Genomic DNA, 18,011 nt, shown 5'->3' on the forward strand with positions numbered 1-18,011 from the left:
CAAACTAAGGTTTGTCCTTTTTATCTTTTCATTTTTATGCCAAAATTAAATAATGGATCTATTTCCAATTACTAGAAAGTATGTAAAGAATATTGGAAAGGAATTTTACTCTCATTGTTTTGAAAAAATATAAGTTGCATACATATTCTCCACTAAAGTTTTGACTTTCTGTTTAGTATTTATTTAATTTCTATAGACTATCACCATTTGTTTGCACTTCAGCTTCAATATATGCAGTGATTGCATAATATAAACTAATCTGAGATAAAGAACACTTTCCATCAATGTGTTTAGTATATTGTGAAGTGCTTTATAAAAAAAAGTGCTGCAATGAAGAAATAAATATAGGAAAAGGATTAGTTAATGGCAGTGAGATATGAAAAAAGACAAAAGTACAAATGAAAAAGCAATAAAGAAAAAATTACCTTAGCTGGTAATAAAGGAAAAAAAAACAAAAACAAAAACAAAGAAAAACAAGTTCCAAGCACTAAACCAGCACTAGACCAGGGGTTAATTTAAATTCTGGTTTGGGTTTAAAATAAAAGTATTAAACACCAAAAATAGTAGAAGACAATTACCTTGATTTTAACTATGCTCCGATAACTGGAGTGACATAATCATTGTGCAAAGACCTCTAAATCAAAGAAATAGAAGGACCAAACCAAAAGAGATTACAAGAATTCAAAGCCTTTAAAATCAGGCAAGCCAGCTGTAATAAAATGAAGAAGTAGGAACACATTTAGAAATAAGCAATTAAAAAGTAATATATAACTGCTCCTACCTGTATACATAAATTACATAATAGACCACTGAAGAAAATAATCTACAGAGCCATGTTTTATATTGGTAAATGGAGATGTAAGAATTTAATACCTCAGGAGCACTTGCTGAATATAGTAAAAATAATTTTATGAGGAAAAAAATGACAAAAAGACAAAATTAAAAGTTCAGCCCTACCAGCTGCATATGTGTTTATTGTTAACGGGAAATTCACTCAGATGCAAAACCAGAAACAGGTGTATCTAAAGACATATATCTAATTTGTGAACCATTTGAAGTCATCTATATATAAATGCATGCATGAACCTTTTTTTCTGTAAAAAGTATAGCCAGGCTTCCAAGTGAGGCTTTCGAAAATTCACAATCTAAATTCTGAAATTAGTACTATGAACTTGTCAATAATATAAAGTCCTTAATGCAAGAATTTGGATGGCAATATTCTAGCAAAATAATATTCAGCCATCTGCAGCATGACCCAGGCAACATGATAAGCAGTTTTGTAGTCATTACAGTCCCAAAGAAAAGACTCAGAGATCATCTTATGAAACTAAAAATATTAGCTCTAATGTAGGAAATCTAGTCTATGAATATCTCTTTCCTTTTATTTTTCACAGTTTTCTGATTAGAAAAAGTACCTTAGGGCTCAAACAACATTATTGTGGCACACATTGCAGAGGGAAATGTCATATGTAAGCTTTGTGACAGGCACTAAAGGAAAAAAAATGCATAGTTATACTGGCTAACTATTAAATTGGGATCATTAGTACATTAAATATATAAACACTGCATCAGAGAATAGACAGAGAATTGGTGAGTTTCATTTGGCTTTTTTTTCTAGCTGGGTCAAAGGAAGGGAATTGCTGTTTTGGTTTTTTTAGTTAAAGTAAGTCTAATGATTCAGGAAGCACGATAAAGGACCAGGTTTTAAACTATATTAAAAAGAAGGGTAAAACATTATAAAAATAATAAGTGCTTGATTTTTGCTAGACACCATCCTTTTGATTCTAAGAATTCCCTTTCCAACAACAGAGAAGGTATTAAACTCACTGAAATAATACTGTGTTATAACTCTGACCAGCACCACTTTGTAACATTAAGCCTGAAGTACTTAAATCAAAATGGCATTTGCCAGAAGTTAGAAAGTGTTTTGTCTGACTGGATTTCATTTAAGGAGTTTTCAGATGTAAGTCTAAAGAGTATTTTGAAATCCTCAATATTAATATTTTATGTTACTATTATGTTACTATTTTACTATACCAACCACAATTTTGGTCTCAACAATGACAGTGCTTAAAGTATTTCTCTAAGAAACTACAGCAAGAAGGGGATAAAGCTATGCTAGAGCTACGACAGAAGGGACTGTGGATGGCATTGCAGCCTGCAGATCAGGGAAATGCAAACAGCAACATGAGACACTTCAGACTTTAGACCTTACTTGATAAATCCATTCAAATAAGTGAGGATAAAGTGTTTATGCTTGAGGAGTTTTTGATATGAAGTTTATATCAAGTATCAAGTTTATTATTTGATCCGGAAAACCCTATTTTATCAATAGATTTCAACAAAATTGTCAAAGAGGTGTCAAATGCTACATGGGTAGATTCTTAATGAAAAGCTATGCAATTCCAGGGTGTTAATTAGAACAGATATGGAATTTTTATGACACTTCTGTCAGCTTTCAATGCTTTGATTTCAGATCAGCATTTTTTTCCCCACTTTAAGCCAGTAACTTCCTTGTTTATGTGGCAAAATTCTGAGAATAGCAATGACACTTCAGTAAATTAATTAAATGTCTTAACTACTTTCGAGATAACAGGTGAAAATTATTTGATCTTTACTATACTATTTCCTATTCTTACAAGAACTATTTCCTATTCTTCCTGACTATTTTCTATATTCACAAAAAACTGCACTGTCAGAATTCTGTTCAAGGACAGGCATAATTTGCTACTCAGGAAAGACATAGATATGGACTGTCAGAGACACAATAAGTCACGATGTGAAGTTGTTCTGACAGGACACCAATGGTCTTTATGTCTGATCTTTTATTGGCAGGCACTTTCAGAAGCAGCTCATTCAAGTATGAATATATATGCATATAATTTTATATTCCTAAAGAAAATTAGAGATAAGTGCAGGTAAAGAGATTTTAGTATTCCTACATAATAGAAGGTCACACAAAAATAAAAAGGGAACCAAATAAATGAAAAAGCCAAAAGCAAAGACAAATCTGACATATTTTGGCATAAAAAAATAATATGGAAAAAATCATTACTGACATTATATTTAAATAACCGAACCTGGTACATTCAGCTATAATCTTTATAAAAAAGGCAATGAAAAGAATTTTATTGAAATAATTTTATATTGCCAAAAAGCAATTTTGCACTTAAAAATACTGTGGAAAGTATACATTGGTGGGATCACGAAGTGTTAAAGGGTAGAAATCAGATTTTTCCCCCAAAACAGACTTAGTCTGGTAGAAGAAAGTAAGATCAGTTTCAAAAGTTACTGAAAAAAAACCCCCAAATAATGTTTGTACAATCAGATTGAAAACAGCTCCTACAAAAAGCTATTTTCACTCATTGATTCATTTGCAATTCCAACCTCTTTTTATTCTTTTGGTTTGGGTTTTTTTTTTTCAATAATTTCGTCATTAACTATGTTATAGGACTTGGTGCTGTTAGCTAGAAAAAGTATAACCTGGCTAATTTTCTAGGGCTTGTGATTTTTCTGCAGGCTTGAAACCCCTCAGTAGACTTCCTAATGCACAGAAACCTTTCAAGAAACAAAATGGGTCTATTATGGAATTGTATTTGCAGTTTCACTTGGTGTGGACATGAAAGCTTAAGCGACATTGCTGGACTGATTGAATCTTGCTTTGAAGTAAGAAATTCATTTGAACCTAAAGCTCAAAAAAAAAAAAAGTCATGGAGTACAAGACCAAGATGAACAAAGCTAGTGTGTAGTAATTATATAAAAGTTCTTAATATCAAACTGTAATTTATATGTCTCTGCTCATAACTTATTTTTGGTCGTCTTTTCAATAAATTACAAAACTAGTGTGTAGGAATTATATAAAATTTCTTAATATCAAACTGTAATTTATATGTCTCTGTTCATAACTTATTTTTGATCATCATCTCAATAAATTATTAGTTATTTTCAATTATAGTAAGGCAATTTTAAATTCAAAAATGATTTCTGTCATTCCTCAGATATACTGGAAGTATTTTAAAGGAAATTTTGCAATGACACACCACAAATAAGGGATTACCTGGAAGTCAGAAGATATCTTTTTCAATTATTGGATGGATTTTGTTAGAGGAAAATATAGATAGAGGAAAATATACTGTGGCCAAGATGAGGCTGCCATAGCTCCAGGTTTAACCAGCTTTAACCAGCAGGAATACTTACACAAGCACAAACACACAGAGCACATATACCACAGAATCACAGAAGCACAGAGTATGCTGAGTTGGGAAGTACCCACAAGGATCATTGAGTCCTTCTCCTTACCCCACAGAGACCTGTTCTGGAAATTTATACACCACGTTCACCACACACACCACCATGCCAGGTACGTGGGTAACAGGCAGACCCTCGGGGCACTCACATGAAAATCTCCTGTTCCCAACAGGCAAACCCCACTCTGCTCTCACCCTTACAGTCACACTGAGTGGTCTGTCTGGGACTCCCATGGGATAGATCTGAGAGTACCTTGGCAGAACTTTATTTGGTGCCCCACTCCTGGCTTCGTCTCTCTGAATTCCTCTGTGAGTGTCTATAGGAACTCGTATCATATAACTGAACATGTTGATTCAAAGGTGACTCATTTAATCCTCTTTGCAGCAGAATAGCAATCTCACAAATCGGTGTGAAAGGTCAGAGTTACGCTAGTGTATTAGGACTCTGTGTTAAATTTTCTTGGATAAATTCAAATTTATTTTAAAGAGAGTCTTTGGTCTAAGAGTTTCCTCTAATGTGATGGAAGATTACTCATATGATGGCATAAAATTCTTCAGGTCTATCCTGTGTTAAGTATCACTTGAAGAGACCAGAATTAAGAAAAGGATAGAATTTTTCTCACAATGCTTCTTCTTTTTCATGAGGCTTTATTATGAAAAAATACTGATTATTTTTCTATACATATCTACATATAGATATATATTTAGTTGCATTTTGATTAAAAAAAAAAAACCTGAAGAAATCCTTCATTAAAAATTCCAGTCTATGAAATGTTCAAATTTTCACTAAACAGTTGTGAGATTCTGTTATTAATGGTATTGCAATAAAAATTTTGTTTTAAACTAAGAAAAAATTATGTTTCATTAAAATAATCTGTTCTACAAATTAGTAAGGGTTTCTGTTTTTTACAGCTCATTACAGCTGAAGTCACCTCCTGGAATTTTGCTTAGAAAATTTTCTTAGAAATTACACTTAGAAATTACATAGAAATTTCTTTTTTGCTTATAACATATACAAACCAATGACAAACCATTAGGATTGAAAGTAGTTATTATAATGTGTTATCTTCTACTGCATGTCACCTGCAGTTAAATAGATGCCTATCATTTAATTATTATATTTGAAGTAGATTTGCACTTGTTTGTATCTTCCACATGAGTATTTCACATTTTTGATATCTTTATATGAATGTGTAAGATATTACAGCTTTATGCCTTTAAAATAGATGGAGTTTGGAGGTTTCCAGTATTTTAATTAAAGCATTTTCCTTGGAGAATGTGCAAATTCAGAAATAAAACATTTTACTCAGAGTCTGTAGCAATCCCTAAAGTTTTAGATTACTCATATAACTTCATTTGCAACTAACACAGCACTGTGTTAGTTTTTAATCTATAAAACCAGTAATGTCTATCAGGTGAGGTATTTACAGAACGACTATGTCACAAATTTGCTTATTAATGATAAATTATTTCCATTCTCTTTTTGCAGTGAAACACTGTTTGGCTTTCTCTTCCAGGACATGCACCCAAGTTTGTTTCTATATGTGATTTATCTTTATGATGTGTAGCCCCTTCCCTGCTCCCTATCCTTTTTTGCCATCTTTGCTTTCTGTCCTGTCTTTGACTGGGATAATTATTTTTATTATTGGTTGCTGGTAAAGTCCTGTGTTTTGTATTTATTGTAAGAATAGTGCTGAGAGCACAACAATATTTTAGCTATTGCTAAGTAGTGCTACTCTATGTCAAGGACTTTGCAGGTTCCCATGATCCGCAGCGAGGAGGTGCACAAAAGTCCAGGAGGAAGCACAGCCAGGATATCTGATTCAATCTGGCCAAAAGGTTATTACATCCTGTAAGGCATCATGTCCAGTCTCTAAACTGGAGGGATTTGGCTGGGAACCACTAATTGCTGCTCAGGGACGGGCTGAGCATTACTCAGTGCTTGGTAAGCAATTTATTGTACATCATTTAATGGTCCTCGGTTTTATTCCTCTCTCTGTCTCTCTCTCTTTCATGATTATGATCATTATTATTATTGTTTTAATGATTATTACATTTTACTTTGTTTCAGTTATTAAGCTGTTCATATCACAAACCACACGTTTTTACCTTTTTTTCTGGCTCTCTTTCCCATCCCACAGGGGAAGGGAAGGGGGTGAATGAGCGGCAGTGTGGTACTTAGTTGCTGACTAGGATTACACCACAACACTTACAAGTCAAATAACCAAGTTAAACATAAAGTATCAGTGGCAGCACATGTATTTAGTTTTGAAAGCAGGTTTTTAAGTTTCATGAATGGAAAAGATTAATCCATGGAAAACTCAACTCTTTGTTAAATCAAATTGGTCTAATAAAGCTACTACCTCTGTGTGAGAAGTTAATCTGGTTTATATCTTTAAATCAAGCCTACAGCAATGCTATTTTATTGAGAAAAGAAACTTACCGACTTACAGTATGAGAGTCATACATGTATAAACTATAGATGTCATATGTAAGAAGCCTCAATGTTCATAGACATAGGATGATTTAGCTACATCTATGCATCACAACTTTTTAAGATTTACAAATACGATACTTTGCATCATCCACCAGACTGTTGTAAACCTCTGACATTATATCAATTCCTCTATCTTGAACAAAATTTCTCTTGGTACGGTTTTGGTTTTTGGGATTTTTAAGACCCTAAAACATTCTCTAAACAGGATTGGGATAGAATAGTGTATAAAGAAGATAGTTGAGTTTGGACTGACTTTTCTAAATAAGATGAAACTACAAAAAATTCAATATTATTAGAAAAATTTATTTCATAAAAAAGCTATGTGGATTACTCAGTCTGCATTTTCCTTACAGCCACTTTTACACAAGTATATCTTCAAAACTAGTGAAGATATTACCCATTTTGTGAAAATCAGACACATTTGGGGACCCAGGTGCTCAATTAAAAGTCTCCCTCTTCATTAAAATAACATTACAAGATAGTTAGCTCAGGTTGGCAGAAGTCACGTGGGAGAAGACAGATTTCCATCTGGAAGAAATGCTAAAATAACTCCAAAATTAGCATGTTCTGACAATCCAATTTAAAAACTTGTAGGTTGTAATCATACCATTAGACATAAGGAATCTTAGGCTAAAAAAGAACAGATTTTAAAAGTAAAATCTGAAGTATTAAAGAATTTAATTATGCTAAGTATTCAAAATCTAAAAGGCAAGAAAGAAAAAATTCTTTTTTAATCCATAGTGTGACAGAATGCAAAGCCTGTCTGCCAAAAGAGATGTTGAGCTAGAAATACTGCATGGAAACACAGAAAAGGCCAGCAGGATTAGGGAAGATTCTGTCCCTTTGTTCTTGGCTGTGGTGAGGTTGCATCTTGAATATTGAATATTACATTTGGGCCCCTCACAACAACAACAAAGACATGGAGGTGATGGAGGAAGTCCAGAGAAGAGCAACAGAGCTGGTGGAGGGTCTGGAGCGCAAGTCTGATGAGGAGAAGCTGAGGGAACTGGGGGTATTTAGCCAAAGAAAAGGAGGCTCAGGGGACAGCTAATCACTCTCTACAAGTGCCTGAAAGTAAGTAGTAGTGATGTGGGAGTCGGCCTCTTCACCAAGGTAACAACTCACAGGATTAGAGGAAATGGCCTCAAGTTGCACCAGGGGAGGTTTAGGCTGGATATCAGGAAAAACATTCTTCCTAAAAACATAGTCAAGCATTGGCCAGCCTGGCAAGGGAAGAGGCAGACTCACTATCCCTGGATTTGTTTAAAACATGTATAGCGACAGTGCTTAGGGACATGATTTGTTGGTGGACTTGGAAGTATTGGGTTAGCAGTTGCACTTGATGATCTTTTAGGTCTTTTCCAACCTAAATGCTTCTATGAAGAGAAAACAATGCTCCATGTATTATTAAAACATGAAAATAAATCAAGAACTGCAACAAGTTTTTTTTTAATAAGAGTTTGATAAAGTGCTGTCATGGTAATATTTTTTCAGCACTACAAACAGGCAATGCATTCTTAGATGAAGTTGAGCATTGTCCTTCTTAACTATAATAGCGTTAAATTCCTTCTGAATAATACATGGGTTTATAGTGTCTAGAAACAAAGCTAAAAATTGATCTATGATTGTGATTTAATCCATCAGGCACCTAAACACCACAGAGATGTTTGCTTACTTCCCTCCCCTTGTCAGATGGGAGAGAGTATTCGATAAAAAAAGTAAAATTTCTGGGTTGAAATATAGATAGTTTAAGGGGATAGAAAAGGAAAACAACCCATAGTAATAATAATAGAATTAGAATATGAAAAGCTACTGAATGTTGAGAAACACATTTAATGCCGGTAGCTCAGTGTGCAGCTGCTGTGTGAGCGGCAGGTTGAGCTCTGGGTGCCTGGAGCCTGAGATGAGGCCATGAGCTGGCGCCAGCATTTTGGCATGAGGACTCATGGAGATGAACACTCAGAGGCAGACACGGCAGGAGCTGAGCACTCAGCTTGAAGACCCCAGGCTTTACCACGCACAGACTGTAAGGGTATGAAATCTCAGGGAGTGCTTTGTTTAGGTTCTCTCCTCAAAGTCACCAGTTCAAATTGTTATTCTCTTTTTGAATGGCGGTTAAATAATTTTAAGGATCCAGATGCCTGAGATTCTGCTCTGTGAAACCTGGGGTTGAGCTGGTGAGAAGACTGTGCATGTGGATCTGCTCGCTGTGAAGGGTCTTTGGTCCTAGCCCCGGTGGTGCCAGTGTGATTGCCACAATGACTTGTGTATGGTCAGACAGGAAGATTTCCTTAACAGTGATGTACAGTGCAATTGCTTACCACCAGCTGACTGATGCCCAGCCATTTCCTAAGCAACATCCGCTGGCCAGCCTTGCCCCAGGTTATAATCTGAGCATGATGCCTATGGTATGGAATGCCCCTTTGGCCAGATTGGGCCTTCCGTCTGTGTTCTCTCCTAGCTTCTTGTGCATCCCTTTTTCCTCCAGTATCCTCCCTGACTAGAACAGTATAAGAGGCAGAAGAGACACTGGCCCCACTGTGGAACAATGAGCTGTGTGGGGCCAAACTACCAATTGGGGTAAATCACAGCGACTGTGTTCCCCTCTCTGGTTCACAGTACTCTGTGAGACATCCTGAAAACTTATGGGCTCCTTGCTCCTAGGTACTCCCACCCCTCTGCACTGATTAGTGAAGGATTTTTGAAAGGACAGCACTGCTACTCCCAGCCAGGTACCAGACTACTTGACCATATCTCTTCATGTCTCTTCCTGTACTGAATGGAGAAGGAGAGGCAGCACATTTCCAAAATTATAAGAGGTTTAAGATTTTCACACCACAAGATCTTGTCAAGATTAGTTAACTGTAAATGACATGACTATGTCTCGAAAAGTGAAGTGAAATTGTCGTCAAGGGCTGTTGGCAAATTACAGTTAATGGTGGTGATTTGAATTGATCTCTTATTTTTGTCACCTAAAAAATTAATTTTTTAGTGTCTTACTTTGTGACCTTGACCCACAGATGACTCCAGTCATAGTGAAATAATCAGGTTAATTTATTTTTATCTTAGTTCATATTTTAAATTAAAATCTGCTAGATGAGTCAGTAACATAAAAGTTAATTAATTTCTTACAGCATCTAATCAAAATCCCCCTAGAGCAGAAATGCAAACTAACACCTAAGATCATTCCTCAAATTACAGCAAATCCAGTATGTATCAGATCAACATGTAAAGTTTGCCTAGAAACCTTCTGCTTCTAATCTGCACATTTTCCTGTTTTTGGTTTTCCTTCTTTCCTGTGTCAAAACAAGCATAAATTATGCTAACAGGAATTGCTGTGTGAAGAACATGTAATGCAAAAGACTTGAAGGTTTTCTAGACCTGCCAGTATAATCGCTACTATTATAATTTATTTATCTTTTGTGTTTGATACCTTAAAGTGACACGTTACCTGAGTATGTCCATGCAGGAAAACCTGTACATTCTTTTGTCTCCCAAATGTCTGGGGAAATTAAAATATATGAAAAGATATCTGCTGAAAAAATATAGTCATATATGCTTGATACTAACATTCATTGAGGGAACTTGTACAAAAAGATTTTCAGAAAATGATGTAGTCATAGTTATTGGATACATTAGTCTGTTAGTTAGGAAATCTGTAGAGGTTTTCCTGCAAAGGAAGTTTTCATTGGTAAAATCTGTTATCATACAATATTTCTTAAAATACATCAAGATCATTAATAAAAACAAATCTATGACACCCTGCCCTAGGAAAATCATGAGTTCTAATCTACTTCCTCTGAGGCTGGTAACTCTCTTTGACTCTAATGCCATAATTTCCATCCAGTGAATCCTGATAGAACTTTTGTGATTAACGTATTGGAGAATGAGATTGAATCTCTAAACTGAAAAGCTGATGCAAAACTACTGAAAAGTGCTGGAAGTTTGACTTCATGCATAAATAAACCTAACCTTGTTACAGAACTAGACTCCACTTGAAATACCTGTGTTTATACAACGACATGAGTTATTTTCCTGAAAGAACTTTATTTAAACTTCATTACAAAACTTGCAGCTGACTAAAAAATTACAGTGGTCACTACTTAACACTCAGTCCATATAACAAAAAGCTTCTTGTGTCTTTCATTTTTAAAACAGCACACAACCAAATACTGACATATTAGATCAGACTAGGAAACAGAAGCACAGAGTAGCTTTTTTCCTTCATTCTTCACATTTCTGCAATATCCTGACACTTGGGAACTGGTATGTCCAAAGTATATTTCCTACAAAAGATAATAAACTCTGAGATTTCTAAAAATCTCTCAGTGAGAGATATTTTTCTCCTTTTGTGGAATAAAAATAAATTTGTCAATAATAAAATTTCCTAAAAACTTGATTTCATAATGAATATTTTCGATTTAGGGAGGGGGAAGATAAGAATATTACTTATAGAAACACATAAAGATGAGATGATGTAAAGAAGACAAAGGAAACTTACTTCCCAGTGTAATACATACTTAAAAGATAGCCTGCTACAGAGAAGATAGAGTAAAAGAACACATTGTTCCATGTTTGGTTAGTTGGTTTTTTTCACTCATTGATTATAACAAAAGCCTATTTTCCTTTCTGCATCCATGACTTTACATAAAAATACTTTTCTCCCTTTTTTTTTTTTTTTTTTTTTTGGCTGCTCCATCTGTTTTCTTTTTGTTTTCTTTACAATTCTCAAACTTCTTATCCACAGCAAGAGCTGATAAGAGTACAGATATTCTTATATATATATATATATATATATATATATTATATATATATATATATATATATATATATTTGTATGTAGGTATATAGTCACCAACAGTTGCAGAATTTTAAACTCTTATTAGTCTGGCAGATTTAAAGCCTTAAATATAAGCTAAAAAAAAAACTAAAATAGTTTTATAGAAACATAATTCTTAACATTTTTTGTATTGTATTGTACTTGCCTAGAAGTTATTTTACGGTCTTTGCTGAAGAACCAGAATCCTAAAGCAGAAGAATAATCTTCTTCCTTATTTCAGTCTGTACCCTTCACAGTGTTACTCTAAACTTTAAGATAGCAAGTACTTTCAAGATCACAATGTAATTATTCATCTGGATAAGCAAGAAGCACCTGAAGTCCATTCCTGGTGCTTAAGGTTTCACTCTAGATGAAAGAGATAAAGTCTTTTTCTAAGTACTAACTGAAAAAAAATACAATAAAATTTGATACGGTTACATTGGTTTATATGGCAGAACAGTTATGATATTTATATATCAGAATTTATAATCAGAATTTATAAATATTTTAAATATTTTTCTAGTTTACATTTACAGAACTGAAGAAATATTTATAGCATATATAACATAGATGTGTAATAACCTGAGGTAGTTCCTGTGGCTGGCAAAGTCTTACAGTAACTGATATTGGAAAGGTCAGAAATTAGTTTAAGATTTTATGTTAAAGTTTACTGGATTTTGTGTCTAATTACAAAATGAAAAAAAAATAGTTTCCTACAACCATGGTGACCTGATTAAATTGTGGGTTTAATTTTGGCAACCAGAAGATAAGGATGTGTTTTGGGTATCATTGCAGGATTTTGCTAAGCCATGTCTAGACTGGCACATTGATCTAGGCGATATGGAAAATCATGGTCAAATCTTAAAGTGTTTTGAAACAAAACCCAAGGCAATACATCCCATCAAATATAATGTGAAGCAAACCATGCTTATGTAAAACCTTGTAATTAGCCCACCTATGCCACTTCAACATTTTTTATTTTTCTGATGTATCTGACTTGACTGATTTGTGTAGAATTTTTAGCCAGCTGGAAGCATATTGTCAAAGCTCCTGCAATATCAATACAACACTGACCACAAGACTTGCACCTGGACTTCCCAATAAACAGTAGCTGGAAAAAGAAATCATAACTATTGTTGAGATAGCAAGAAAATAAGAGCAAGAAGCAACATCACTGCAGAATTTGTACAAACGCAAAAAACTCAGCATTATATTTCAAAATGCTGAATTCGTTGCTCAGTTCAACTACACCTAAACACTACAGAGCATTTCACATAAATTAGACTATCAGCTTGGATATGCATCACTGTATAGATGGCACATTTATTTGCAAGATCATTCAGATGTTTTATGTTTATTAGCACCCATCAAGCAAGATCAGTCCCCCACACTAAAAACCCTGTCTTCTCTTAGGGATGTCTACTGGTCATGTAGAGAAATTTAAAGTTAGAGGGCTCACTTTCTCAAGCCAATTTAAAATACTCTGAAACCTCAGAAGCATTTCTGTTCAGACAATACGAAGGTGGAACTAAAGCAGAGTGCTCAAAGAAAAATTCAGTTAAGAAGCAAACAACTGTCTCTGCTTTTGTCACAAAAGCTGCCAAGAGGGAAAAGAGAACAGCAGCCTACATAAGTCTGTGCCCACAAGATGGAGAGCTTAATTACCGGGCAGCTTTTAAAATTACCTTTAAATTATAGCAAGAAAAGTAAGGATAACAAAACTTCACATACAGGAAAGTGCAATTCTAAAATACTTAAAATACTAATATAAATATAATAATGACATAGATATTATGTTTTAAAAGTCTGATCTGGTCTTTTCTGCCTTGATACCCTTGGCAGGTTCTTCCTTTCCTACATAGCTGTTCAGGAGCTGCATCTTTAATGTGCTTGGTGCTGTGGATGTTCAACACCTGCCTTATGAAGGAGTGTAGTGGCATACACTGGCGCTTTTCGTGGTACAATTGATAACATTAGCCAGTGAAATAAACTGTGGGATAATTTTCCTGATGTTCAGAGAAGCAGGCTTATGAAAATGTCCTGATTTTATGCCAGATGACTTGATTTCACTATTGAAGAAGCTATTGTTTAAAAAAATTCTTGGGATTAAGATTTTTCTTCTTTACCTTAGTTGAATGTGAAAAGAATAGCCACCCATTCAAGTCCACTGCCCTGTAATTCATGCCCCAGAGAGTTCATGACCAGTGACCTTCGGTGACTTACCTCCAGTTGCCTTCCAGATATTATTTGCAGTCATCATCTCTTCCTTTTTAATATTTTTGGTATTCTGCATGACATTGAAGATGCTGTACCTCAGTTGGTGCATGTGTAATTACTTGAGCGAGGGAGAGGGTTAATAGGGCAATGGACAAAGAGTCAAATCAGAGTTGGTCACTCTCATTTAGAGGAAGGTCTGTGACCACAAACTTCAAACGTCAGAGTTGCTTGCTATCTCAGTCTCTTCTCATGAGAAACAAAAGAGGACACCCACCTTGCAATGACTGAGTTTTCTAAAGAGTTACTGTGAACCAGCAGCTACTTAGATAGAAGTTTGTGTACTCAAAGGCTGGGGAAATGTGAGACCCAAAAAAATATATTTGTTAGAACTTGAAGAAACTTCAGACTCCTCATTTATTCCAACTATATGAGCTGAAATTTTTTGTTGTGGGAGTTGCTGCCTCAGTAAAGCAAGGAGAGCAAAATTTCTAACATCAGCCTGACTTCTCCTTTCATGAGAAGTATCCTAAAGATATTCCATTTGCCCTTTTAAGACTTTTAGAGTCTTTCTTCTCTTCCAAGTTAGTCACCACTTTACCTCTACAATAAAACTGTAATGTCACGTATTTCACATCAGTGCTGTGATACTGCTTCATTTTAGGAAGACACAGAATTATGCAAATGCACTTGTTACCATAAATTATGTCACCTCTGTTGTCTTCTAGATATTCTATGCATAAACATCTGTTCTGTTGTCACACATTTCATTTGCAGTGGTGTACTGTGTATTCCTTCCTTCCTTAGTGACTACTTCTATTTACTTGCATTTTATATGCACTCATTTGAGAGCTGTAGGTTGTTCTTTTCTTTCTCACAGGAACAAAAGCTGTAGAGTACTCCATGAGTCAGCACAAAAGAGGATTAACTAGGCTGCTGTTCTCTGAAATTGTTCATGGTATTCCACGGTGATTCATCCATATATTTATTAAAATATTTTCTTCTGTTTTACAGAATTTATTTATTTCAAATAAAAATATTTTATTTAGCTTTCCAGCACACAGACTCTTCTTATGCATCCTCTTCTTTCTTTTGATGGTGTAACAAAGAGTTCAAAATAAACTGAGCTTTCTTAATACAATTTTTGCAAGAACTAATGTCTGATAACTTATACAAGTTCTGAGTAATATTTTTAAATTCAGTATTAACATGTAATTCCCTAAAAGTCATATTAAGTTCTTTTACAATAACTGCACTTACAGCAACTCTCTGATTTAATGTTGCGTAAATTAATGCCTTCTTTAATTTAAAATATAGCATGACATTATTTATGTAAATATCAGTAAAGTTCAAATTAATCCAATATTTTAGACTCTTTGTCCTAGCAAAAATAATTTGCTGCTATTTTAACTGCATCTAAATATTGACATATCATTTATAATTAGTATTGTTAATATAAAAGGCAAGAAAGGTTTGTGACTTAAATAAAGTGATTTAAAAAAATGTTTGGTCATGTGATAAAAAAGATCATCTCCCTGCACACAGAAGAGTGTAGTGGTGCTGGGCAGGAAATGTGTCCCTAGAACACAAGGGAAGCCAAATAACTTAGTTGGAGATACAACTGGACTTGGCCAAGAGGTCAACTGAGATGGACTTGGGTGTCTGTATGTCTGCCTATCTGTACCTGAGGTAGCTGTGGAAGACCAAAGATCCATAACCAACAGCACATGGATGGACTGTGTGTAAGATTCCAGCTATGGAGGGATCCAAAGTGTTTGTGTTTGTGTCTGTGTGTTAGTGCATGGGTACAAGGGAGTCTGTTCCAGAAACTGTAGCGGGACTACAGCACAGGGACACAGTGCACATTCCAGCAGCTGGGGAGACTGGGAGGCAGGAACAGCTACTGGGCAGACCAAATATCTGAGCTAAAGGCATCCATATTTTCCACTAACTGGCCATTATCCTGATGAGTCACACAGGGGAGAGGAAAGAGATTGTTTGTTCTTTGTTCCTGTGAGCTGTGTGTCTGTCTGAGATTGGTGTGATCAGTTGTGCATTTTTGTAGGTCTGTGCTGTATATGCCTATATCTGCACATCTCCATTGGGAATTCATGCTCAGCCGCCTTCTTTGTTTAATATGGGCTTGTGTAATTCAAGCAGACTTTTCTTCACTGGGCTCCTGATTTAAGGGATATGTAGTAAAAATGTAGAAATTAGTACCTCAAATAATATTTCACTACAGGTTAGGTCTAAAGGCTTCTGTTGTATATCTGTTTTATTTTGGTGTTCTCAAAATGCTTCATTTCTAATTCTAAACTTTTAAAATTGTTTTTCTTACAATTTTATTGAAGTTTGAAGTTGTAATTAATACAGTTATTTTATTAGTTTGTTTTATAAATTCAGAGATGTTTACTTCGAAGGAATCAAAACAGAGCTATCAGAACAGTGTATGAGGAATACAAAGCAGAAAACTATTTCAGGATAAGATGTACATCCTTCTGTGCTGTAATATGCCACCAAATGCAAAAAGAAATTATTCAATGGCTCTCAAAAAAAAAGATGTTAAATTTTCAGTTCTCCATTTTTTCCTTGTTTTGTTTCCTCTACCAAAATGAGAAAAATATCAGAGATTAAGTATATCCTATATAATGTTTTTTGAACACTTTTATGCACAAGGCTTTTAAAAATGTAGAGTACTTGTTTACTCTGCTAAGTAAAAAAAAGATGGGCAAGCATATTTGAGTTATGAACTCCTTCCTTACTATTTGCTTCCTGCTCACTGCTTGCCTCTGCCCTATGCTGTTCCAAAAAATCATCTGTCCAAGATAATGGCCAAATGTACTCCAGGGGCTTTTCACTGTAGGGATCACTCCTGAGAGACATTATAAATGAGGTTGTACCAAATGTGATTTTTTGCCTGTCCCAGGCACCTTAGCATTTTCAAACAATTTTTTATAAATGCACTTCAGTCTTGCAGGTGGTAACCTCTGTTTTGTAGCATGAAAATTATCACTTTCATATACTGTAAAATAGTCCCCCACTATCCCAGATGCTTTGTAATGAGAGAATAAAAATCTCTACTCAAGAAACATTATTTTTTTCTTAGGTTTAGAGAGGCATTTTATGGTTGACAGTTAGGATTAAAGGCCAAGTGTGGGCATAGCAAGTCTGCTGTCCTATGATTTAAGCTGATTTAGCCACAAATGAACTCCTCTGCTTTTGTTTGGGAGTCATGGACAATTTCCTGAATGAAGCATGTTTAATAATCACAATGTAACTCTCCATATTTATAAGGCTTCCACAAGATTTATCTTCTATGATGTCATGATGGTTCAGAGGGATACGAGACAGAAGGAAAATGTGACACCTTTTGCACGGGAAATCTTGCTCTACAGCAGTTCACTGTGCAAGATTAAACCTACTGAGCTACAACAATACCGTGTAGAATCTGTCTTCACTGAACAAACACCACCAAGTAAAGAAACAAAAAAGGATGCTACAGGTACACCTTCAGCATTTATTTTAAGGAATCTTTGTTTAAAGCTTGTTAAATAAGGTGTTAAATAGATTACTTTCCCCATAGAGATAATGAATACATCTTACTTATTTAGGTGTGCATCCAAATATATTTTCCATGTTGGTGAGATACTGTGGCACTCCCTGAAGGTATACGGTCTAGCTAGCATCTCTTTTAACACTAATGAACCTTACAGAGTTGTTCGCAGATTGGTTTTGCTTATGACTATTTTTTCTTAACAATCTTCCATATTTTGATCCAACCAAAAACCTACTGAGTAGAATAATTTAATTTTGACTGATTTAAGAGGAATATTAAAGTTCAGCCAGGTATGCAGTCAGGTGCTGAAGTCATCCTCACTTCAGTCTGAAGCCTTCTTTCATCTTCTGCTCCCCTGCCTGGAGCAAAAGTTTTTATTGTACTATTAAGAAAATTTCCTCTTTACTGTAATTTAGGTATTTTCCATTATGTTTGATTTTTTCTTTTTCATTTATGCTTACCATTTGGAAAATAGCCAAAATATTATAGTCAGAGAAGGCTGATTAGCAATTTGCTTTCGCAGTCATTATCCCAGATGGATTCAAGTCTAAAAAAGATTATGTTTTATGGTATTACCCTGTATCTCACTATTGCTTACATAAAAATATAGCAATTCAAAATAAATTTAAAGAAATTTAAGAAAACACCTTTTATCACATTTCTCTACAGGCGAGAACC

The sequence above is a fragment of the Taeniopygia guttata genome, chromosome 1, assembly GCF_048771995.1.
Source record: "Taeniopygia guttata chromosome 1, bTaeGut7.mat, whole genome shotgun sequence".
NCBI lineage: Eukaryota > Metazoa > Chordata > Aves > Passeriformes > Estrildidae > Taeniopygia > Taeniopygia guttata.